Below are 25612 nucleotides of genomic sequence, written 5' to 3'. Positions count from 1 at the left end.
AAAAATAACATCCATCAAATCCTTTCCTTTACACAAATCCAAAGAAGAGGCAATAATTAAAGTGCAATAGCTGAAAGCAATAATGATTTTAAGGCTTTTTTTTAAATTATAAAAGGGTTTTTCCACCTTATTCTATTTATCATCCTATAGAAACATGCCATGGATGGCTTACTAACAAGGACTGTTTCTGCGATCTCATGTCCACAAGTTTTGGGTTGGAGCTTGACGCTAGCAGAATGCATTCGACTTGAATAAACAAACACATTTAAATCAGAAAAGTTCATTCGACCAAATCAGGAGACAAAAAAGTTCAGCTACATCGCCATCAAAGCTTCCCACCTCTCTCTCCTTCCTTTTACAATTTTCTCTCTTAAATAAAAGAACAGAAAAGCCGGGTATCTTGCCGATTGTACTCACTGTAAATGGTTTTGTCCCTAATGGCCCTTCAGGATTAATCATCTGGCTCCTCCTCTCCCCGGTGTTTCTCTTCTTGTGGGCAAACAATATGAAGGCCAGTGTCGGGGCTGCACCATGCTGGCAGGACACTGGTGCCAGTATAGAGTACCAGCTTCATACTCTCTTGGTGGCCTAAATCTCTTGTGCAGAGAGGGCTGCTATGCAGTCCCTATTTGGAAGCTAATGTATAAGCTCCAGGATTGTGCAGTCATAGGCAGACCTTTTGCAAACAAGCAGTGATGAGTGGACCGAGAAAAAGGAGACAGTTGCCAAAACAAGGATCACTATGGAAAAGAGTCTTTGGGTGGACAGAGCACTTCCAGTCATGGTTCAGAAGAATCAAGACTTTACTCTCAAAAACCCCAGCAATCTTAAAGCAGGATAAATTAATAGTACTGTGTTAACATGACTAGCTGACAAAGCCAACTTCAGCCAAATAGATTCCTGCTCTGTCTCAGCAAGAAACTGTTCTTTCCATGTAAGAGCATTACCATGAGTACAGTTTGAGAGGCAGTCTTTTCATCATGTAAATCAACTCTAAGCCTAAATTCTTATTCTCAGTCTTTCTGTGCCCTGCTTATCCTGAAAATATAAGCAAGTGATTAAAGCATAATTCTAGTCAAATTAACAGATGTGCTTGCTACACAGCACTTATTACAGAACAGAGGTAGAAAAAATTATATTAAGCATCACATAAGTTTCCTTTTTCTCCCACTTCATTTCTTCTCTTACATTTTTATAACCACTCTTCATAGAACCTATTCATATAGACACTGAATTTAGAAATAAAAAAATCCTCTGGCCTGTTTCAATTTTTGTCTAAGGTTAGCTCTCATGATTTGATTGCATTAAGGAGAAAGAAACTCCAGAGGTGTACCCTGTATATGATTCCAGGATACCAGATAGGGCTCTGCAAAGAAAACACAAAAACAAATTTAATAAATTGGTTAATTAAATGCCACTGCCTAGCCAGATGAAGGAGGATCTAGTTCGTCACTTAGTTTTAAATCTTGCTGCCTGCCTACCTCCCAGGCCTTTTGTTGGGTCAAGAGCTGGGAAACTTTAAATGGCTTTAAGCTCTTAAATAGAAGAGGCAAAGAGTTGCTGCCAAGTATTAAGTTAAATCTGTACTTAGGGAAAAAGTTAAAGTGGCTTCTGTAAGATGCTCCTAAGGAAATGTCCATAATTGCTGCCTGATGCCTTCTTCTCCTTTGCTCTCTTTCCCTGCCCACCCCAATGCCCTCCAGCACTCACGCAGAGTAACACTGTTTAGTGAGATCACTGCAGTAGCCCCAGATTAATCTCACTTTCTAATCCTCTTGCAGTAACAGGCCAGCCTACAAGTGGATGTCAGTGAGGAGAAGGACTGCAAGTGCCCCAGGGGGGAAACAGCACGTCAATAGGGGAGCCCAAACAGATTTCCATAATTTGAAAGATCTCGGTGTTATCACTGGTGTTTCTCTCTCTCCTTTCCCCTCTTGAATATTTCCTTTTGTACAGCTGTGCCCCTCGGCAGATGGGTGATTACATTCTGCTAATCACTTAGAGACCACACACCATCTCCTGGGTCTTTCCTCAAATACCCGCTAACTCCCTTGCCCAGAACACAGTCTGCTGTCAACCATAACACACTTAATCAATCATCTTCTCCCCTCAAACATTCCTCCTACCCCTCTCCCCAATTATTCAGATCTTCCTGTGGCAGGGATACCCAGATTGACTCAGATATTCATCATGCCTCCTGTATTTTCTTTCCTCCTCTACAGCAGTCATTTCCTGTCACACAGAGATTCATTTGACTGCTTCAGGCAGGCAGCCGCAGTGGCACCCATGATCATCAATATGTGGACCTGGACTCAGTGAACACTAATGAGCATTCATACTTCTCACCCTCATCCCAAGTGGCTAAAAATCACCTTTAAGCATTAGGCAGTCACCTTTCTATTGTTAAAGAAATTGTCATGACACAGACTGGATTTGTAAAACTTTAATACATAATTTGTACAATTGTTGCCTTTGTCAATGCTATTAAGGTAAAGGAAATGAAACAAGATTCATTTCAAATCAACTGACATTTAGTGGTTAGAATTTAAATCAACAGACATTACTGAAAATCAACTATATAAAAGGTATTCTATGTATATGTGACTCATCATATTCACCCTCAAGGAAATTATAACTTTATAGAAACAATCTCTTTCTCACACCTCTGTCTCTCCTCTCCCCCTCTCTCCCTAACCCAAACACATACTCACACCTACTGCACCAACAGACTATGCTCAAATACATGAAGGGCAAAAACAAACAAACAAAAGCCCAGTAAGGCCCCAGGGGTGTCATTAATCCTGAGTAAAGGAAAGATACCTTTACTAGAACCTTTACTAGAGAAGGTAACATTTCAGATGGCTTATAAAAATGGGTCTGGGATTCCCTACTTAATAAATGGTGCTGGGATAACTGGCTAGCCGTATGCAGAAGATCAAAACTGGACCCTTCCTAACACCATATTCAAAAATTAACTCAAGATGAATTAAAGACTTAAATGTAAAACCTAAAACTATAAAAACCCTGGAGACAACCTAGGCAATACTATTCAGGACATAGGCATGGGCAAAGATTTCATGATGAAGACACCAAAAGCAATTGCAACAATAGCAAAAATTGACAAATGGGATCCAATTAAACTGAAGAACGTCTGCACAGCAAAAGAAACTATTAACAGAGTAAATGGACAGCCTACTGAATGGGAGAAAATTTTGCAAACTCTGCATCTAACAAAGGTCTACTATCCAGCATCTATAAGAAACTTAAACAAACTTACAAGAGAAAAACAACCCCATTAAAAATGAGCAAAGGATATGAACAGCTTCCTTTCTTCCTTCCTTCCTTCCTCTCCTTCCTTCCTCTCCTTCCTTCCTCTCCTTCCTTCCTTCCCTCCTTCCCTCCTTTCTCTTTCTCTCTTTCTCTCTTTCTTTCTTTCCTCTGTTGCCCTGGCTGGGATGCAGTGGCACAATCTCAGCTCACTGCACCTCTTCCTCCTGGGTTCACATGATCCTCCCACCTCAGCCTCCCAAGTAGCTATGACCACAGGCACACACCACCACACCTGTCTAATTTTTGTGATTTTTGGAGAGACAAGGTGTCACCATGTTGCCCAGGCTGGTCTCAAACTCCTAGCTATTGGCCCACCTTGACTTCCCAAAGTGCTGGAATTATAGGCACAAGCCACCGCATCCAGCCAATGAACAGACACTTTTCAAAAGAAGGTATACATGTGGCCAACAATCATATGAAAAAAAGCTCAACATCACTGATCATTGGAGAAATGCAAATCCAAAACAAAATGAGACACCATCTGACACCAGTCAGAATGGCTATTATTAAAACGTCAAAAAAATAACAGATGCTGGTGAGGTTGTGGAGAAAAAGGAACACTTATACACTGTTGGTGGGAGTGTAAATTACTTCAGCCATAGAGGAAGTCAGTGTGGTGATTCCTCAAAGACCTAATGACAGAAATACTATTTGACCCAGCAATCCTATACCCAAAAGAATATAATTCATTCTATTATAAAGACACATACATGCATATGTTCATTGCAGCACTATTCACAATAGCAAAGACATGGAATCAACCTAAATGCCCATCAATGGTAGACTGGATAAAGAAAATGAGGTACATATACACCACGGAGTACTATACAGCCATAGAAAAGAATAAGATCATGTCCTTTGCAGGGACGTGGATGGAGTTGGAGGTCATTATCCTTAACAAATTAACACATGAACAGAAAACCAAATACTGCATGTTCTCACTAATAAGTGGGAGCTAAATGATGAGGACACATGGACACACTGAGATGAACAATACACACTGGGGCCTTTCAGAGGGTAGAGAGTAGGGGGAGGGAGAGTATCAGGAAAAATAACTAATGGATACTAGGCTTAATACATGGGTGATGAAATAATCTGTACAACAAACCCCAATGACACAAATTTTCCTATATAACAGACCTGCACTTGTACCCCTGAACTTAAAAGTTAAAAATAAACAAAACAAATTTTTTTTAGAGAGAAAAAGGGTCTTATTTAAATAAGCAGAGATGGAAGGCAGGTGAAGGAATTCTAGGCTGGGGAAACTGCATGAATAAAGATACCTCACCACCAAGAAGCTGGGAGAATCAGCAGATAATTGAGTGTTGAAGGGAACAGGAAGCTTGATGGGGCCAAGAAACAGATTAAGCTACAAGGTAAGTTGCTGCCATATTATAAGAGGGATGAGAATGCCATGTTATGGAGTTTGGAATAAATCTTTCAGGGAGCAAGAATTCTAAAAAGATTGTCAAAAAAGAATATTTCAATTACAGTTGTATCCTAGAATGGTACAGGAAAGTCAATACATGCACTCTTATTTACCAAGAAAATGAAATAAGAAATCAGCATTATGAGAGGATCAACATCCACTTTTCCAAGCAAAGACTTTATTAACACAAAGTGTAACCTTAAAAACCTCTTCCTAGCCCAGAAAGAAAAGATAGAGAAAGAGAATGAATACAAGTTTGACTTTTGGATCAAAATGATTAAAAGAGTTCTGCACTCTGTCCTACCTACTCCATTAAATATAAAAAGAATTCTCCATTTTTAGTTATCCATTAACCCTACTCACAATCTTAACATTATAGATTTGAAGTGGAAAAATTTTAAGGATCATTTCATGCAATGTTTCTACTTTTTTTCTTGTTCTAAAATTATTTTTAAATTAATTAAAGAGTAATATATAAATATTAGTTAAAACATTGTAAAGATAGGCAAGATTGAAGATAAAAGATCCCTCTTTAGCCCCACATTCCCCACAGTCAACAAGCGATAAGTAGCTATTTATATGTTGTGACCTCAATATGTAAAGTAGGAAGAAAATCAGCCCTGAGAGAAGGGTCATCTTGAAAGATTCTGAAGTCTGAACTAGTTACCTGTATTACAATTCAGCAATATAGAAGTATTTGCTAATTTAGCATTTACCAGGTGTTAATAAGTATTCTACAAAAAAGTTGTTAAGAAAAATAAATTAGGGCTGGGCATGGTGGCTCATGCCTGTAATCCCAGCACTTCAGGAGATAAAGGTGGGGGATCAATTAAGCCCAGGAGTTCAAGACCAGCCTGGAAAACATAACAAAACCCCATCTCCACACACACACAAAAATACAAAAACTTATCCAGGCGTGGTGGCATGTACCCGTAGTCCCAGATACCAGGGAGGCTGAGGTGGGAGGATCATCTGATCCCAAGAGGTCAAGGCTGCAGTGAACTGTGATCTCACCACTGTATTCCAGCCTGGGTGACAAAGTGAGACCCTATCTCAAAAAACAAACAAACAAAAAATTAATTGGGAGAGGCCTGGGCAATTTCTGAGTAAAGATGGCCAACTGAATACATAGACCTAATTTTTCCCCTTCCAGAAACCCTACTAACACTACTGAAAAAAGTTTTTTGTTAAATATAACCACTCAAGAATAGGAAGAAAGACAGTATTTTGGAAGCCAGAAATTAGATGAATAAATGATAAATGACTTAACCAACTCACAAAAACTAAATCTTAAGACAGCAGTACAGAGAACAAAGAACCAACCTGATTTTTACTTCAGAATCCTTAAAGTATTTTGAAATTGATGGAACCAGGTACCTCTGGAAGTAGAGGTGGAGGGGTGTGTAGGGAAGAATTACCTTTATCTAAAGAAAAGTTGGGCCTTTGCCCCAGCTCCCACGAAGTAACCTCTAAACCCTTGGCATTTCCCAAGTGTTAGGAATATCTGAGTTAATTATGATGGGCCCCTTAGACTATACCTGATAAGTGTATGCTAATAAGGTGACTCAGAATGAGGGCTGGCCAGACAGAAGGACCAACCATGTGGTCAAAGGGTTGAGGCTTTGGGCAACCATGTGGGTGGTGATTCAATCAATCATGCCTATGTAATGAAGCCCCAATAAAAACTATGGACATTGAAGCTTAGACAAGCTTCCCAAATTGGTGGTATTCCATGTCCATTGTCACACATCAACAACAGAAGGGTAATACATCCCTGAGGGCCTGGAAGATTTGTCCTAGCCCCAGATTCTTCCCTACATGTTCCTTCTTGTGGCTGGCTCTTATTTGTATCCTTCTGCTACAATAAAACTGTAATGATAAGTAATAGCACTTTCCTGAGTTCTATGAGTTGTTCTAGAGTATTATCAAATCTGAGAGTCTGTGTGAACTCTCAACTTTATAGCCAGTTGGTCTGAAGTGAGGATGGCCCTGGGGACCCCCAAATTTGCAACTGGCATCAGAAATCTTGGGCAGAACTGTTAGTCTTGGAGGTCTGTGCCCTTAACCTCAAGCTTGGCCTAACTCCAGATAAAGAGACAATCATATGTTAAGAAGATTAATCTTGATTTTTAAAAATGTTTAAAAATCAGCTAGAACTATAGGTCTCTCCTTACTCTGTGTTGCTGGGTAGCTGCTTCCACCCCCAGGTCAGACAGAAGACTGGAGGTTTATTACCTAGAAAGAATGAATCACAGGGTCTCTGGACTGGCAGACGCCATGCACAGTTAAGGAGTATTCTGAAAATAGGAGGATTCAATTAATGCAGACATTCTGAATGTTGAGATCCCCAGCCCTCTTCCCTGATTTGGCTCCTCATACACTGGGAGCAATTCCTTAACCCTCCAGTCAAGAGACTAGAGGTTCCCTCTCTAGGAGATCTGATCAGTCCAAGAAGACAAGATACTGAAATTGGCACATCCAGATTACCCTACAGTGACATTCAGTCAACAGGCCCACCTACACATTCAGAGCATCCAATCAGCTTTCTAGTCTTTTACTCCTAAATATGAGCGGGCAGTCAAGGATTAGCAGAGATTTAGGGAAAGCTCCAATTTGTATAACAGAGTCACAGCAAGCAACAAAAATCTCAACCTGGAGGAAACACACACCATCCATGGAAAATATGATTTGGGTAAAAAAGAAAGATTATCCGAGATGAGATATTATATCCATAAAATAAGAAAAAGATGCTATATTTCAAAAGAAATATTTGTGGAACAAAAAAAGGACTCTGGGAAAATAAAAGTATGTATAATAGCAAAAATGAAAATCACAATATAATAGCTAAAAATAAAGTTGAGGAAATCTCACAGAATGTAAAGTAAAAAGGTAAATAGATATAAATTAGGAGAGAAAAGGTAAGATAATTAGTGACCATTGCAGGAGGTCCAACTTCTAGAGGAAAGGAGTTCCTGAAGGCAAGAGGAAAGAGAAAGGAGGAATCGTCAATGAAATCTTTCAAGAAAATTGAGGACATGAGTTGCCAAATTTAAAAGACCTGCCTAGTGCACTAAAAATAGACACACACCAAAGTCACATTATTTGAAACCTCAGAAGATGCAGGGAAGTAAGCTTTGGGGTGGAAGTAGAGGCATATACAAAGGATGATAAATCAGATTGATTTGGATTTCTCAACAGCAACATTAAAAGCCAGAAGACAATTTGTTTTACATAAGAAAGAAAAATAATTCTAACCTAGAATTTCATACCAAGAATAATATAGACTAATAATCAATGAGAGGGTAGAATAAAGGTATTTTCAGACACACAAACACACACACACACAAAAATCAATCTCCTGCACACTTTTCTTAAAAGATACCAGAGGCTATGCTCTGCTAAAACAAAGGAGTAAAGCAAGAAAGAAGTAGGCACAGGATGAAGCAACAGGAGGCCCACCTCCCCAGGGTGAAGAGGAAGGGAAATCCCAAAAGGGCGGCGGTATACTAGGCAAGAAGGGCTTCCAGTCCAGACTACAACAGGTCAGAAGGCTCCTGTCAAGACTGCTTCAAACAGATGATGTTGAGAGAAAATCTGATGTAAATGAACATACTCAGAAGAGATTTACCCAACTAGCAGAGAATTGGGGGTTGAATTGGAGATAAACACATAGAAAACTAAGCAAACAATAATAATTATAAATTCCAGAGAGAAACAAAAAGTTGTTGAAAAATAGAACAAAAATCATATTCCTCTTTGTGATATAGCTACCAACTGCACTTAAATAGTCTTAATAATTTAAACACTAAATGCTGCAATAACCCAAAATCATGACATAGTTTTATAGGAAGAAAGGAGGGATAGGAATTGTGTGCATGTGCAAGTGCATACCTATGAGAAAGTGAGAGAAAGAGAGAGACAGGGTAGGGGAATGAGCTACATAAATTCTCATCTTTTACAGTGAGAGGTAAATAGATAAAGCTAAGGAAAAAAAATACTCAGGGAGTAGCCATACCATCCTATTGTTTCAAGATAGAGGTAGTTACCAAAAGTATCAGCTAAAAGATGAAAAGTGTTGCCTCTGGAGAATGGGAAATGGAAAAGAAGAGAGGCTGGAGACTGTCGTGTATGTTAAGAAACCTCAGAATTATATGATTTAACTATTTGTATGCAAACATAAAGCTTAAAAAATACCTAGATTAAAAAATGAAAGAACTTCTTTATTACAGGACAGGGTTTTAACACTCTCAGGTACATTGAGCATTTCCAAATGGAGGATAGGGAGATAGACTGCATTAGTTCCAAAATCTACTTTACTATGAAAATCATTATTTTTTGTTTTTTTTCTTTTGTTTTTGTTTTTGTTTTTGTAGAGAATGTCATAAGACTGGGTGGGGTACAACTTGGTTGATATTAAATTTAAAATGCTAAAATTTCAAAATTGTGTCTATCCACTCCTAAAACATTGTTTTTTTTTTAAATACAAAATGCTCACTGTGACTCAAATCAATAATGAGGTTGCATTTGCTTCATTCAATCCCTTTAAGAAAGAACTGCTTCCTGTGAAATAAGCCTGATCTCAGGATGAAAACCACAGGTGATTAAGTGATCAAGTTGAAAGTAAGGTTATTTCAGTATCTGCCCCATGAGTAGATATATTGTGGAGTGAATAACTTTTATTTTTTAAGACAATTGAATCAGGCTGAGATATCACATAATGCATTAAGCCACATCTGTCAGCTAATATTACATTTGTTTTTGCTGTTCATACTGCAACATGAGAACACATCAAATAACTACTCACACTGCTGTTCTTTCATAAACAGAAGACATTTTATGGGTGATGAACTTTCATAAAGAGCACGATTTTCAAAAGCATTATTCCTATTCACTATTATTTCCTACTCACTATAGACTCCCAGACATGTAAAAAGAGTTTGCCTTAGAAGACTCTGATGTCAGATTTTAAAATACTAACAAGAGATAGCAAGGGCTGTTAATATCCAGAGATTTGATGTGATCAGAGATCCTCCCTCTGAATATTCTTTATTACAGAAAGAATAATAAAGGTCTTCTACTATGTCGGCTTTTCAAAGAAACAATTTCAGCAAGGTAGAACCTATTATTTCAAATATTTTATAATGGTTTTGCTTAAAATGCATCAATTTCATTACAGTCAAGCATTTCAGCTTAATTAGCCACCTAAATTGAAGGTGAATGTTTGATAAAGTATGAATTGCTTCAAGATGAATTGGTATTTTGAAAAATAATCCCTAGAACAAGTAATTTAAGTTTCATATCATAGATAAATAATTTGTTACATAAAATGCATATTTTCTAGTGGAAACTAGATAGTACGAGCTTATAAATATTTTTGTTCTGTTTAAGCTGGTAGATAATAAAAGCATGGGACACAAACCAGCTCAATAAAAATTCACCTTCAATCAATTTGTCTCTTTTTAAATAATTATTTATTATCTTGCTCAATGAAATAAATAGCAACAATGAGAACCGCTGAGTAAGAGCTAATGACTGAAATGCCTCTAAAAAGAATCCAGTAGGTCCTTCATCAACCCTAGAAAATTAGTTATAGATTAAATATTACCAGATACTTTGCCAACTCTTCCATTCAGCAAAGACAGAAACAAGATTTTTTTTTAAATTTAGGGGTGTCTCTAAGTCACGGGAATATAAGGGACGGAATGCTGAACATTATAATAGGTCAACCCATATTCTCTCCCCTCTGCCATGAGAGTGCTAAGGCCTAAGATAAAGCAAAGATCCATCAGCCATTTGCTTTTATTACTTACCACTAACCAAAGTCTAGCTGTGTTGTGTTAGGAAGGAAGCAGCAGTTTCTAAGCAGGGTCATGATTTCTGAGCCTTTCACTTTTTGCCCTCCTTTGCCCTCTTGGATAAAACTTTAACATCCCAGCACTTGAGCAGCTGGCTGCCATCCAAGAGTGATTCAGATGTTTGGAAGGTAATTGTCCCCTATGCTTTTTAATTTTTCATTCTTTCTCTTTGGTAGCAATAGTTTCTCATAATTGACATGACACTCAGAAACAATTGGTCCTTTTCAATAGCCTCTAGACATCATCTATTTATAATTTTCCAGTTAATGCTTCACAATCATCACATGACATTGCTACTGTTGGTCTTACTTAGTCATTTGCAGCCAAACGCAAATGAATCTCAGACAAATTCTGCTTGTCATAACTCTATTCATTGTGCTCTTTGGCCTAATCTTATCATTGTTAATAGTTCCGTATGATTCAGACACTGATTTGGATACTCGAGGTCCTTTGACTGAGTTTCCTAAACAAGAAATGATACTTCATATGCCTGAAAATGAATAATCTAGAATATTTCATTAACATTCAGCTGACCAGTTTTAAATAAGAGCATTTGGGATTGCATTCAATTAAACTGGAGTCTATAAGGTAAGAGTTTTATTTATTCATTTAATTTTTTAAAATACAAAAAAAAGCCTGAAGAATATGATTTTTCTGTGTGTCAAATGTGCAAAATAACATAAAAATTTTAAAGAAAAACTTAGATTTATAAGAAGGCAGAGGAGTATATTGGCCTGACAGTTTTTACACTACAGTTAAGCAGAATAAAAGGTATTTATTGAGCATCTCACTTTGTTTAGCACTCCCTTGCTGAGCTCTGGCTAACAAGCAAGTCAACATTTTTTGTCCCTCCACCCTCCAGAAATTTCAAGTCCAGGAAAGAAAGAACTGGCAGCTTCCTTGTGTATTTACTTCTCAACTGAATTTTACAGAGAAATACGTGGAGAAAAACTGATCTTGAACCCAAAGAAGTCTCTGTACTTTTAAACTGAGGTTCTCAGTCTATATATATATATTTTTAAAGTATCTGCCTATCGCTTCATAGGGATCATATAACAAGATTTATATTTAACCCTGTTAAAATATGACAAGATTTATATATATTTAAATATAACAAGGCTTATAACAGGATCTCTGTGTTCAGGCAAGGTTACTACAAAATTTAGAATATTTCTCTTTATGAGGACAGAACTTTTAAAAATAGCATCTTGGATTCAGACTGTGAAGCAGTCACTTGAACTAAATAATACCGTTTTTTATTATTCAAAAAGTAATCAAGGTAATCCCAGCACTTTGGGAGGTGAGGCGGGCAGATCATTTGAAAACAGGAGCTCGAGACCAGCCTAGCAAACACAGTCAAACTCCACCTCTACTAAAAATACAAAAAATTATCTGGTTGCAGTGGCACATGCCTTTAATCCCAGTTACTCGAGATGCTGAGGCATGAGAGTCGGTTGAACCCAGGAGGCGGAAGTTGCAGTGAGCCAAGATCACACCACAGTCAAGAACACCAGCCTGGGTGACAGCAAGACTCTGTCTTAAAACAAAACAGAAAGAAGTAATCAAGAAAAAATACACTTTGTGAGACTGAGGCGGGCAGATCATTTGAGGTCAGGAGTTGGAGTCCAGCCTGGCCAACATGGTGAAACCCCATCTCTACTAAAAATACAAAAATTAGCCAGGCATGGTGGTGGGCACCTGTAATCTCAGCTACTCGAGAGGCTGAGGCAGGAGAATCACTTGAACCCGGGAGGCAGAGGTTGCAGTGAGCCAAGATTGCATCACTGCACTCCAGCCTGGGCGACAGAAAGAGATTCCATCTCGAAAAAGGAAAAAGAATAAATAGACAAATTGGACTTTATGAAAGTTTTAAAATTTTGTGCATCAAAAGACCATATCAACAAAATAAAAAGACAGCCTGTAGAATGGGAAAGAATATTTGCATATATCTGATAAGAGATGAATATCAAGAATATATCAAAAACTCCCAACACTCAATAACAACAAAAGGCCCAATTCAGAAATGGGCAAATAAACATTTCTTCAAAGAAGATGTACAAATGCCCAATAAGCACATAAAAAGATGCTCAACATCACTTATTAGGGAAGAATGAAAATCAAAACTACAAGGTATTGCCTCATACTGACTGGTATGGGTACTATCAAAAACATACAAACAAACAGAAAATAATTAGTGTTGATAAGAATGTGGAGAAATTGGAACCTTTGTGCATTGTTGGTGGGAATGTAAAATGGTACAGCTACTGTAGAAAACAGTATGGCAGTTCCTCAAACAATTAAAAATACAATTACCATATGGGCTAGCAATTCCCCTTTGGGTATATACCCAAATTGATTGAAAACAGGGTCTTAAAGAGATATTTGTACCCCCATCTTCATAAGCAGCATTATTCACAATAGCTAAAAAAATGAAAGCAACCCAAGTATCCATCAACAGATGAATGGCAAAACAGATAAGCAAAATCTGGTATATACATACGACAGAATATTATTCAGCCTTAAAAAGGAAGGAAAATCTGATCTAGTCTATAACATGGATGAACCTTGAGGACATTATGCTAAATTAAATAAGATGGTCACAAAAAGATAAATACTATATGATTCCACTGATATGAGGTACTTAGAGTAGTCAAAATCATAGAGACAGACAGTAAAATTGTGGTTTCCAGGGGCTAAGGGAAGAATGAAATGGGGAGTTATTGTTTAATGGTATAGACTTTCAGTTTTATAAGAGGAAACAAGCCATGAAGATAAATGGTGGTGATGGCTGCACGATACGATGAATGTAGTTAATACCTTTGAACTGTACACTTCAACATGGCTAAGGTAATAAATTTTATGTCATATGCATTTTACCACAATTTTTTAAAAGTAGAAGAGAAAAGCACTGAGAAATAGAAAAGAAATGTTGTTAGCAATGTAAGTATGGATAGATAAAAGTATCTGTAGATCTAAAACATATAAACTAAGTTAACATAAAGTCTCAAGTTAATACATGAATTAATTTTAATTAAAAAACAATACCAGATACAACCTAAAAATAAAAGTAATGAAAGTCTTAAGATAACAAAGATAATTCCCAAATACTGATTGAGTATCTGCTCAGTTAAGGCACTGGTGTAGGCACACATATACAAACCTTAAGAGACACGTGTGACTGCTTACAATAGCACTGTAGGATGACATCATCCATTGGCTTAAAGAGAGACTTATGTACCAGTGTAATGCAATATCTCCCAAAGAATTTGTAAATCGTGCTGATTTAGCCCACTCTTCTTGTCTTCTACTTCTTTTCCATCAGTATTGCCAGTTATGTCTCTGTCCATGAAATATTTAAGGAGAAAAATAGCCAAAATCTCTTTCTTAGGTTATAATCAGATCCATTAGCTCTATGCAAAACTAATTGGTGGGTTAAAAATACATAATGTAATTACTTGTGCTTAAAGCGAAACAGGCATCCAAATTTAGTTATTGGAACAAAGGCAAGCTAAATTCAGTGAGTGCATTAGCCTGGTGAGTTATTCAAGGTCATTCACTGGCTAGGGCAAAGCTAAATAGAGGCTGAATTGCCCAAAAGTTTAGGTTTGATCATTCTCTTTTAAACTTGGCTATAAAGTGAAAGGGCTTCAAATTTTTCCTCAATGCTTTGTGTCATCTTAATAAACACTGCCTACATAAGGACAAAAAAAAGTTAATTATATACATATATGTTCAAAATGAAAATACCCACTCGAGTAGAGCTACTTCAAGTCAGCTGTTTCCCATTCAAATGCAAACAAAAAGACCAATTCATTCAGCTGGAAAATTTCATAAGGTGAGCTCTGATGACCAGCGGGAACAGTATATCCTAACACAATTCTGACATAAATATAAATAATATTCAGAGCATCATTTCCTGAAACATGGTTCATGTAATACCGGTTCTGCAAAGTACTTTAAGAAAATGTTTGGAGGTTGATACATCCAGGAAATCCTGCTTACACACCCCTTATGAGAGATATGCAGCTCACATTAGTTCCAAGGAGTCTTCAGAAACTTGTCATTTTTCTGTAATTCAGTCTTTTCCAAACATACATTTCTTTATTAACAGAACCAGCACTCCTTGGTATACACTTTGGGGAACACTGCTCTAAAGAACTTCAAGTATTCATTGTATTCAAATACAGTGTGATTCTAGACCTTATGAAATCAAAAGCAAGAGGCCTTTCTTATACTGTCTCTGAAACCTTTGACCTCAGCAGTCCCCACTTCATGGCCAGGCTTACTCGACCTCAAGCTACCAGTATGTAAAGGAGAAAATACTGAAGGTTGTGCTGGTTTCTCATTTTATTTACCATCTAATTTCAACTCAATCTCCCATTCTGTTTTTAATAAGCTTATGTCCCTTTCAACATTCTCTAAGTTTCAGGCTGGGATTCTATTTCTGGCATTCTAGATTCTGGCTAGCCAAATTCCTGACTACCTTCTGACACTGGACTCTTTTGTACTCAGCGTATAGCTTTTACCTTTGATCCTGTACAGAAGCCTGACAATTTAAGTCTGTCTCTGCTTTGGGCTCATCCTCCCTCCTGCCTGTGATAAAATTAATAAAGGCAAACTTCAAACTGTGACAAGGAGGATATGCTCCATAGAGACAGAGACATCCAGTGATGTTTCTTGCAACTTGGATTCATCCATCAATCAATGAAGAAATGCTCAAAGAGCTCCTTCTGTCCTCAAGACATTATGCTAAGAGCTATGGAGAATTTAGCAGAAATCGCAATGGAAGGGCACTTTATTCTGAGTTACGTTTTGGGGAGGAATTGGCCCAGGAAGCAAGGGAGAGATGTGTGATTCAGTAACTGTGAGGTTCCTCCTTCTATGGCTGTATATCACAAGGATTTAAGAATGGTTTTTGGCAAGGCACAGTGGCTCGTGCCTATAACCCCAGCGCTTTGGAAGACAAAGGCAGGAGATCACTTGAGCCCAGGAGTTTGAGAGCAGCCTGGGCAACAGAATGAGACCCATTGCTACAAACAATTTTAAAAAATAGCCAGGTGTGGTGGCACATGCTTGTGGTCCCAGCTACTCAGGAAGCTGAGGTGGGAGGATCACTTGGACCTTGAGAGGTCAAGGCTGCAGTGAATCATGATCCCACCACTGAACTCCAGCCTGGGCAACAAAGCAAGACCCCGTCTAAAAAAAAAAAAAAAAAAAAAAAAAAAACATTTTCAATAAATACTTTCTTTTTGTCCCTTATACCATCCCTGACCTTTCTGATGCTATTCTTACATAACATCTTTTGGTGATAAAGATAACATACTGTTAAAAAGAAAGGCATTTTTAAAACAGTATCTCCACTCTTAAGGACCTCTGGATAGCCTCTAGAGTAGAAATCTAGAAGACACTGTATATAAAATGGCACATGGTGAGATTGATTATCTTGTTTACAGTGAAAATCCCCAATTTCAAGATTGAGAAGAAAGTGCAATGTCTATACCTACTCTCAGCCCACCATACCATCTTTTTTCTTTAACTAAAGGCATTTGTATTTGTTAAGAAATATAGGTCTAGACCAAGGCAGGTTGCTGATAACATCATCCATGGTGTGTGTTATTGATCTACTATGCATACGGGCACATTGCATATGCTGATTTGTTTTAGGGGAATCATTTCCTGGAGACTTGAAGAGTATAACTATTAGAAGCTCCTTTGAAGTACACAGCAATGAACTTGTAGCTTCACTTCCTAAGAACTCAACAGAGCCATAACGAAAGTGAATAGTAAATTTCTTTTGGCTATGGCATCTGATAAAATAGAGTCCCTTCATAGAATGCATAATGCCTGCATTATTTTTGTATACATAGCCTTGCCAAAAGATGCTCTTCAAAGTTAATGCTACAAAAGGGGAGAGTAGTAAGTATTGTGTCAATATTAGGTACCAAAATTATGACGTATGTCCAATTATCATGGAAACATGTCATGTAATTTATTTCCAAAAGATACAAAAAAGATTATAACTCCTTAAAAGCAAGGATTGTGTGACACAATTTTGCATCCTACATGGCGTCTCACTCAGACTCTTCTGCATAGCAGGCATGTGATATACTTGTACTGAATATGTAAATGAGTCAAGGAGTGAGTGAGACACTGAATGCACGAATGATTCAATTAGTGAAGAAATAAAAATTCAATAAAGTCTTTATATAAACCAGCTGGTAGACAATTGTATGCTACCTACTAAATAAGAGGGTGTGAAATAGTTAAAGAGAAAAGAAAATCCAGAAAAGCTGAAAGTAACTACTGGAAAATGTTTTTTTGTTTGCTTGTTTTACGTAATAAAGGAACTTTTGAGGTAGCATTCAATCTGGACTCTGCCTCACAAAAACCAAGATCCTGACAAATCCATTCTACTTACCAATGTGTTTTTTTAAAGCCATTTCCTGGTATTAGCTTGTAAATGAAGCAGCTAGCATTACGGAAAACATATTAGAGAAGAAAAACTAATTTTCTACTTCTGGTAAAGACAGAAGATCAAATGTTCTCATTAGCCTCTGCTCCCTCCCAAAACCCATAAAAATATCACTAAAGAATTAAAAAAAAAAAAAAGAGTAAGAGAGATGGTAACAACAAGAGGATTTTGGAAACCAGAAAATAAATGGGCAAGAAATAATTGATTTAGCAGATCTAAGAAAGCTAAATCCTAAACTGGCAGTGGGGAAACTGAGAGTCAATCAAATTTATAGGTAGAGCCCCCAAATGCCCAAAAACTGATGACATCTTGTTCCCCTGGAAGAAGGGTGAAAGTGGGCCTAAACCTAAGATAATCACCTGGAAGCCAATTTAAGAACCAGCTAAAACCCCAGATTCCCTCTCTTGGGAGTCTGCCTCTCTATGCAGAGAATAAAATAGAGGGTCTCTAGATTAAAGGATACCAATGTTGAAGGCAGGGACACCTTACCCTAAACTGGGAAATTAGGTCAACATATGCTTATTAAATGTTTAAATCCTGTCTTCTTCCTCCATTCAATTCCCAGAGTGCAATCAGCAGGTGGGAATCTCATTAAATCTAAAGGAAACATCTAAAGATATTGATGGAAGGATGTTCCATCAATAAACAGCCCATATCAACCTATATAGCAGGATTTCTCAATCTTGGCACTTTCGACATTTGGGACCAGAAAATTCTTTGTTGTGGAGAGCTGTCCTGTGCATTGTAGAATGTCTAGTAGTAGTACCTGTGGCCTCTCCTCATTAGATGCCACGACCTCTCCAGTCATGACAAACAGAAATGTCTCTAAATATTGCCAAATGTCCTATAAGGGGCAAAATCACTCCTGGTTGAAGATCACTGCTTTATAGTGAGGCTCACAGCTGACAATTCCCTCTCATATACTCAGAGTTTCAAATCAGCTTCTTAGATATTAATGGATACTAGTTCAAGTTATGCATGGTTGAGCACAGATGCACTTACAATTTATGCTTGAATTAACCATTTAAAAAGCATAGTGTGATTTAGTTGTTTTCAACTAAGATTATTTTATGAAATCTAAATTTTTAAAAAATCTAACAAACACCATCTAAAGTTAAGAGTATCCCAAAATAATTAAAAAGTAAAAAACAAAAACAAAAAACCTATTAATATGGTCTACCTATGGGCAATAAATCGGGATTTACTTTACCCCATAAATATCTAAATAGTTTGCTCTTTCTCACTCAAGGAACATTTGTTATCTTAATAATAATCTTTTAAAAAAAGTCTCATTATACATGTCAATGAAAAGAGTCAAACTCTATAAATATTTGAAGAGATTTATTTTGAGCCAAATGTGAGTGACCATGGCCTATGACACAGCCCTCCGGAGGACTTGAGAACATGTGCCTGAGGTGGTTATGGCACAGCCTGGTTTTATACATTTTGGGGAGACATGAGACATCAATCAAATACATTTAAGATGTACATTGGTTTGGAAAGGCAGGACAACTCAAAGTGGGGAGCTTCCAGGATATAGGTAAATTTAAATTTTTTCTGGTTGACAATGGGCTAAGTTTATCCAAAGACCTGGGATCAACAGAAAGGAAATGTTTGGGTTAAGATAAAGGGGTATGGAGACCAAGTTTTATTGTGCAGAGGAAACCTTCAGATAGCAGACTTCAGAGAGAATAGGTTATAAAATATTTCTTATTGGACTTAAAATGGTGCCTGACTCTTAGTTGATTATCTCCTGGATCTGGAAAGAAAAAAAAAGGAGGAGGGGAAGGGGATTCTCTACAAAATGTAGATTTTTCCCAGAAGAGGTGACTTTGCAGGGCAGTTTCAAGATATGACAAGGAAATATATTTGGGGTAAAAATATTTTGATTTCCTTCCTTATTTGTTATGTGATGTTATGCCAGAGTCAAGTTGGAAAGCAGGCCACATTACACAGGGTTAAATAAAACCCCTCTGATGAGACTTTATGGTTTGCAGGGCATGACTCCCTAGGTTCTTTAGGTAGGATTTGGGCAAAATAAGGAAAAAAAGGTCAGAGTTTAGTCCACATACATAATCAAGAGAAGTGAGTAAACCAAGTAGACTCTCCTGGAATGCCTCTGAGGTTCTGGTCTTTAAGAGATGAGCATCTGACATCATTTGGAACATGTAGAATTTTATTACCTTTCACATTGTTTACAAGTTTTATTGTCAGTTTCAAATTAGAAGAGGAAGAAAATCTTTGTTATTAGGCCATATTACTATGTGGAATACATTTTGAATATAAGGAAAAACTTTTTAATGAGAACCACACAATTTCAGATAGAAAGGAACCTCAGAAGCCATCTGTCAACCTCCTGCCCAAGGAAGGAATCACCACTTCAAGATTCCTGGAACATGTTCAAGGATATGGGGCTACTGTTTTTTGAAGAAGATGGTTCAGTTGTGAATCACCTAGAAAGGTGCCCAAGTCTGCTTTTATAACTTTTATACACTAGTCTAGCCTTTAAAGGGGAAAAAAACTGTTTTTCTCTCTAATTCATCTGTTTCAGTTCAAGAATTCTGGGCTCCTTTGTCATCTGTGTAGTTCTGTAGTCCCTAAGATATGTCTAAGCCTGTATCTAACTCCCTTCAAACATCCTAGTCATCTAGGTAGCTGGCATTTTCAAAGTGAAGGGCATCTTGTATGAATTAGTTCATATGCTAATCTTTTCTGTTTTGTTTTGTTTTTTGAGACGGAGTCTTGCTCTGTGGCCCAGGCTGGAGTGCAGTGGTGCAATCTTGGCTCACTGCAACCTCCACCTGCCAAGTTCAAGTGATTCTCCTGCCTCAGCCTCCTGAGTGGCTGGGATTACAAGCGTATGCCACCATGCCTGGCTCATTTTTGTATTTTTAGTAGAGACAGGGTTTCACCATGTTGGCCAGGCTGGTATCAAACTCCTGACCTCAGGTGATCCACCTGCATTGGCCTCCCAAAGTGCTGGGATTACAGGCGATATAGGGGTAAGCCACCACACCCGGCCTATATAAACTAATCTTATTGGGTTATGTCAACTAATCATGCCACACATGAAGCCTTCCACCAGCATTTTCCTTGCCATGGATAAGAAAGCCCCACCCGTCACCAATATCCCTCCATCAAACCATGATCTACATTCCTACTCCAAGACCATTAGAGTGAAGGCATAAAGATCATCCACCTTCCCTACACATACCTACTTGGAGATATTTCTAGACTAGAGCAAAGAATAGTAACTCTGGTTACAATAACAGACTAAGGTCAGGTCACACTCAATTTACTTGTATTCTTAAGAAAAACTCCACAGCTGATACCTGAGTTCTCATCCTTATGTTTAGAGTGGTTGCTTATTGAAAATTATATAATTTTATAAATTATATATTATAAATTATATAATTATATATAAGCTCCCAGTAATTAAAACCATCACCCAAAACCAGTCCGTCAATTACTCTGAACACTGAAAACCTTTTTGTACAAATATTATTGCTAATCTGAAACCTATTCCTTTCTTTTAATCATTTTTACGTCTCTGACCCAATTGAGTAAAAGTCATTTTAAAGTTAAATTTACAACTACGTTTACAAGACAATGCAACATTTGAAGAATCATTAAAATTTTTATTATCCCTCAGCAGATTTTTGTTCTTTTCCCCTCCTTCCCTGTTCATTTCCAGTTGAAGAATCCTGGCTCCCAGCCAGCCAGAGTCTTGGAGGAGTTCTTGTTCAACCACCCACTCCCCACTGCTAGCCATGGTGTGGCAAACAGAAATTTTTACTCATGCCATGATAACTACCTTCTTAGAAGTTTTCCTACCTCCCTTGTGTTACAGTTTGGGGGTGTTAGAAGGCCAATTATTTGCATGGGTTATGGAAGATTCTGACATCCCCTAGAAAGAGCCTAATCATCTGGCACTTTTCTGCACATCATCTGGCAATAAACACCATCTGCAGTTCAGCAAGGAAACTCTTTGCTGTGCCGTAGGATGTTTCTAAACTCCTAGCGGTCATTAAAAGCAATTATTTTACCCAGATTCATTCCTCCTACCAGTGTAGAAACCCTTCTCCTCCACGTTGATATATCCTAATCCAGAATCCTTGGGGATTTTGTATAGTTTCTGTGTGTTTGTGGAGGTTGGCAACAAGAGATGAGTACTACTCCACTGCTCTAAGTTTACATGGTACCATTTGATAGAGAGCCTGTAAGTCTAAAACTATGGGTTTCCTGAAAAACACTAGGAACTGAAATGAGAAGGAGAGATAGATCAGGAAGCGGAACAAAGGAAGAAGCAGAGAAACTGAAAAATTCAAACCACCTCACTAACATGCAGTAAATATCAGTTTTAGGAGCTCTGAAAACATGCCTGCACATCTGTTCAGGTCAGCCTCCCCAGGTTCCTCTTCAGACTGGGCCAGGTAGGCTCAGACTCTGCCCTCACACTCATTGCTCTGTGGAGGCTGAGGCTCCTTTCTGAGCCTGTGTGGGGATCTCCTCACACATAGCCGAGCTGGAGAGCTGATGCAGCCCAGGCCTGAGAACAGTGGGGACTGGATGGTTTGTCTAATTCTCTGAACATAAACTTGGCAGGAGGTTCTTTGGGTTACTAAGCAACTGAACATCTGACATGAAGCCTATTAACAACCTTTTCCATAGATTAGTAAAAGTTCCCAGAACAAATTCATGTCTGGTCCAGTGAAGAAAGAAGAAGGAAACAGGGGTAGCCAAGAAGGGGATGGGAAAGGAAAGCCAAGATGGAAAAAGGAACCAGCCTGTCCTGTGACATGTGGACGCAGGAAGATGAGGAAGGCACATAAATGGAGGCACTTGGGTGAGACTTGGAGGCATCCAGGGAAGGAGAATATGAATAAAGTATGGTATAAAATGATCCAGAATGGCATTTGCCACAAGCTCTAGGAAGTAGTCTTACGGCAAAAAGAGAACTTCCAAGGTTTTCATTTGTTATGTAGAATTATAGATCTTTCTTCCATTTTGTTATAATCATCCCCACTCAAGCACTCACCACAAGTACATGGCTGTCACAAAAATCTGTAAGGATAAGACATTAATGGGTTTGACAATTTCATGAAAACAGATAAGGAATGATTTGGAAAGTTCTCAATTTATAACTTAATGTCCTGGGTAAGCTGCCTTCCTGCGGCCCCTAGATTCACTCTCTTTCTTTTCTACTTTACTTTGCTGTGCCCAGGGTATAGACAATAAGGGACTGAATTGTTTGTGGAGAATTGTAAAACAATAATAAACTGACCAAAAGTCAACTTGCTTTTTATTAACACCAGGGCTAACATTTTTAAACTAAGAATTACTGCAATTTTAACAATATATAAGCCTCCAATTATCTCTCTTTTAAAAATTTTCTTTATAAAAACATTGTATTCGCCAGGCCCAGTGGCTCATGTCTGTAATCCCAGGACTTTGAGAGGCCAAGGCGGGCAGATCACGAGGTCAGGAGCCCAAGACCAGCCTGGCCAACATAGTGAAACCCCGTCTCTACTAAAAATACAAAAATTAGCTGGGCATGGTGGCACATGACTGTAATCCCAGCTACTCGGGAGGCTGAGGCAGGAGAATCGCTTGAACCCAGGAGGCAGAGGTTACAGTGAGCCAAGATCACACCACTGCACTCCCGCCTGGGCAACAGAGCAAGACTCTGTCTCAAAACAAACAAACAAACAAAAAATTGTATTCTATTCTACATGGAAGCTAATTCAGAGAGCTTTCGTTACACTATCAGTCCTGACACACTTAAAGTCAGCTACACTCCTTCCCAGGATACATTCTAAGGGTCTAGAACCATTCAAGTTTGCTGCAGGAGCAGTTCCTACCTCTGGCCTCCAGAGTGCTACCTATTCCTTGTTTAAACAGTAGATTAGAAACTGATTTTCAAAAGGAAGAACTGAAACTTGAGTTACATCAATTCTGTCATTCTTCATGGACACTTGGAATTTTTAATTTATGTTTAAAATTTAAAACAGTGTGTATTAGTCAATTCTCGCACTGCTATGAAGAAATACAGGAGACCGGGTAATCTCATCACAGTTCCGCATGACTGGGGAGGCCTCAGGAAATATTACAATCATGGCAGAAGGCACCTCTTCACAGGGTGGCAGGAGAGAGAATGGGTGCTAGCAGGGGAAATGCTAGATGGTTATAAAACCATCAGATCTCATGAGAACTCACTCACTATCACAAGAACAGTATGGGGGAAACTGCCCCCATGATTCAATTACATCCACCTGGTCCCACCATTGACACGTGGGGATTTGGGGATTATAATTCAAGATGAGATTTTGGGTGGGGACACAATCAAACCATATCACAGTGAAACAGAGAATGAACCGCAAACTGAAATATTTTTGTTTGGTAAATGAAAATTTGAGATTATACATGAAATATTTTACCAAATTTGAATAATGTCAACATTGTAATTTAGTCTTTTAAAATTGTCAATTATATTTGTTGTGAAATTTAAGAATGAGTCAAAAAAACAATCATTATGACATCATTATTGAAAATAATTTTGTCCTGTACAAGCAAGGGGAGGGGTATTTAAAATGATCTGCTCTAGGTGTCAGCCAGTATGGAGCATGCAGAAGCAGGAAGAAGAGGAAGGCACATAAATGGAAGCACTTGGGTGAGAGTTGGAGGCATCCAGGGAAGGAGAATATGAATAAAGTATGGTACAAAATGACCCCAGAATGGCATTTGCTGCAAGCTCTGCCCTCTGCCCTCTGGCTTCTGATTGGGTTCATACAGGACCACTGGCTTGAGATCAGGAAAAGAGAAGAGTGAGGTTAGGGCATCTATCCCTTCCCCTCCCTGCAGGCTTGCTCTAGTTTGCCAACATACTTTGACTTAGACCAGAGGTCACAGCTGTCATCAGAGGCCCTCCCCACACAGCTAGTTCTCAACATTCTCTCTCTCTCTTCTCTCTTCCACCCTCCCTCCCTCGCTCCTGGAATACAGTTATTGCTTGCCCATCTGTCTTGCCAGTTCAGACCCAGGGATGGAAAGACACTGCCCTCACCTTACTAGCCTAAGAATACTGCACTACCCTTGGTACTTTTCCTATACCCAGCCCACACCTTTATAAATTTAGTTTTATTTTAACTCTGAAAACTACCCAATTTTCATGTATCAACTATTTCCTGCTGACATTCTGACTAATATATGTATATATATCCTGACTCCTCATAACCCCATTCTCCATCACTCTTCATTATCCTAGACATCAAGTGGAAAATTTTCTCCTCCTTAAATATGTATATTCTAATTCCATAGCCTCTGAGGATCATGGAAGTGGAGCAGTTGATATTAGTTATTTAATTGCAATTTCACTGATCAGGGAAGAGTGGGGGAAATATCACAGGATGTGCACTTAGCTGAGGAATCTGCTGCAGCAGAGCCTTCTAAAAAACACCCTCCCTTCTCAAATGCTTGCCAGTCAACTCATACAAGTAAAATCTGACAAACTGCCTCACTTAGCATAAGCACTCCCCCAACAAAAATCACTTCAGTATTTTTTTCTGCTTCTCCCAAAGGTGGGGATTAAGAATTCTAGGATTAACCAAAACCTTTCATCATTTTAAAGGGGTTAATCTTAAGGCTAATGGAAAGAATTAATTCCAGGCAGTAGTGACTTCAGTCTGTCAGAATCCCTTGCATTTCATTTTATCCTTTTCCAAGTTAACTACAACTATAAAGATGACTAAAAGACTCTACTAAAAGTTTTTCTTAGACTATTTTTGTTAATATTTTTCAAAAAAATATTTCATGGGATAAAAAAGTACATTCACTGAAATTCAAAGGATCTTGATTCTCTAGCCTGGTAATCTTTAAATGACTTAAATACCCTCAGAGCGTGAGAACTTGATTTCAAAATGCCAAGCAAACACAAGAAAGAAAACTTAGAATTATACCTAGCAGACAATAAAACCACATAATTTCTGCAAAATAATTCAACCATCTGATCTGACCTCAATGTGATGACTCAGAAGTGAATTTGGTGGTGAGAAGGGCTGCAGAAGATACATTTACCATGGCTAATCGGTATTCATGAAAATGAGAGCTACAGGTGAACAACAACAAAAGCATCAGCAATATTAATAGCTAACACTTACATTATGTTTACTGTTAATATGTGTGCAAAGCACTGCTTTAAATGTTTTTCATGCATTGATTCACTTAATCCTCAGAGCAACCCTGAGAGGTAGATCACTATAACTATTCCCATCTTACAGATGAAGAAACTGAGACTGGGAAGGTTTAAGTTATTTGCCCAAGGTCACATAGCTAGTAAGTAACAGAGCTGAGATACAAGCACAGGCTTGGCTCTGAGCACATACATCTAACTACCATGATATACTGTCTCTACCAGAACTTCAGAACACAGTCCTTTTAATGGTGTGCAATTTAAAAAATACAATCAGTCTAATCACAGCACATGAATTCAATTTAATCTCCATTTCTCTTTCAGGAACAACAGTTAAA

General features: G+C 38.1%; 1 protein-coding gene across 7 annotated transcripts in view; it reads right to left on the bottom strand.

Annotated features, from left to right (window-relative positions):
* AKAP6 (A-kinase anchoring protein 6) overlaps positions 1-25612 on the bottom strand; it is a 622676-nt gene that overhangs the window by 402459 nt on the left and 194605 nt on the right. The window contains exon 1 of one of the 7 annotated variants that reach the window (XM_016925976.3): positions 10570-10887. The exons of 5 other annotated variants lie outside the window; for them this stretch is intronic. The gene's annotated coding sequence lies outside the window, so the exon portion shown is untranslated. Of the gene's footprint in view, positions 1-417; positions 767-10569; positions 10888-25612 lie in introns of those variants that run through there. One more of the 7 variants, XM_016925977.4, reaches the window with a different exon arrangement.

This window comes from Pan troglodytes, chromosome 15, assembly GCF_028858775.2.
Source record: "Pan troglodytes isolate AG18354 chromosome 15, NHGRI_mPanTro3-v2.0_pri, whole genome shotgun sequence".
Classification (NCBI taxonomy): Eukaryota; Metazoa; Chordata; class Mammalia; order Primates; family Hominidae; genus Pan; species Pan troglodytes.
The sequence above is the reverse complement of the archived record's forward strand: the minus strand, read 5'-3'. Positions and strand labels throughout refer to the sequence as shown.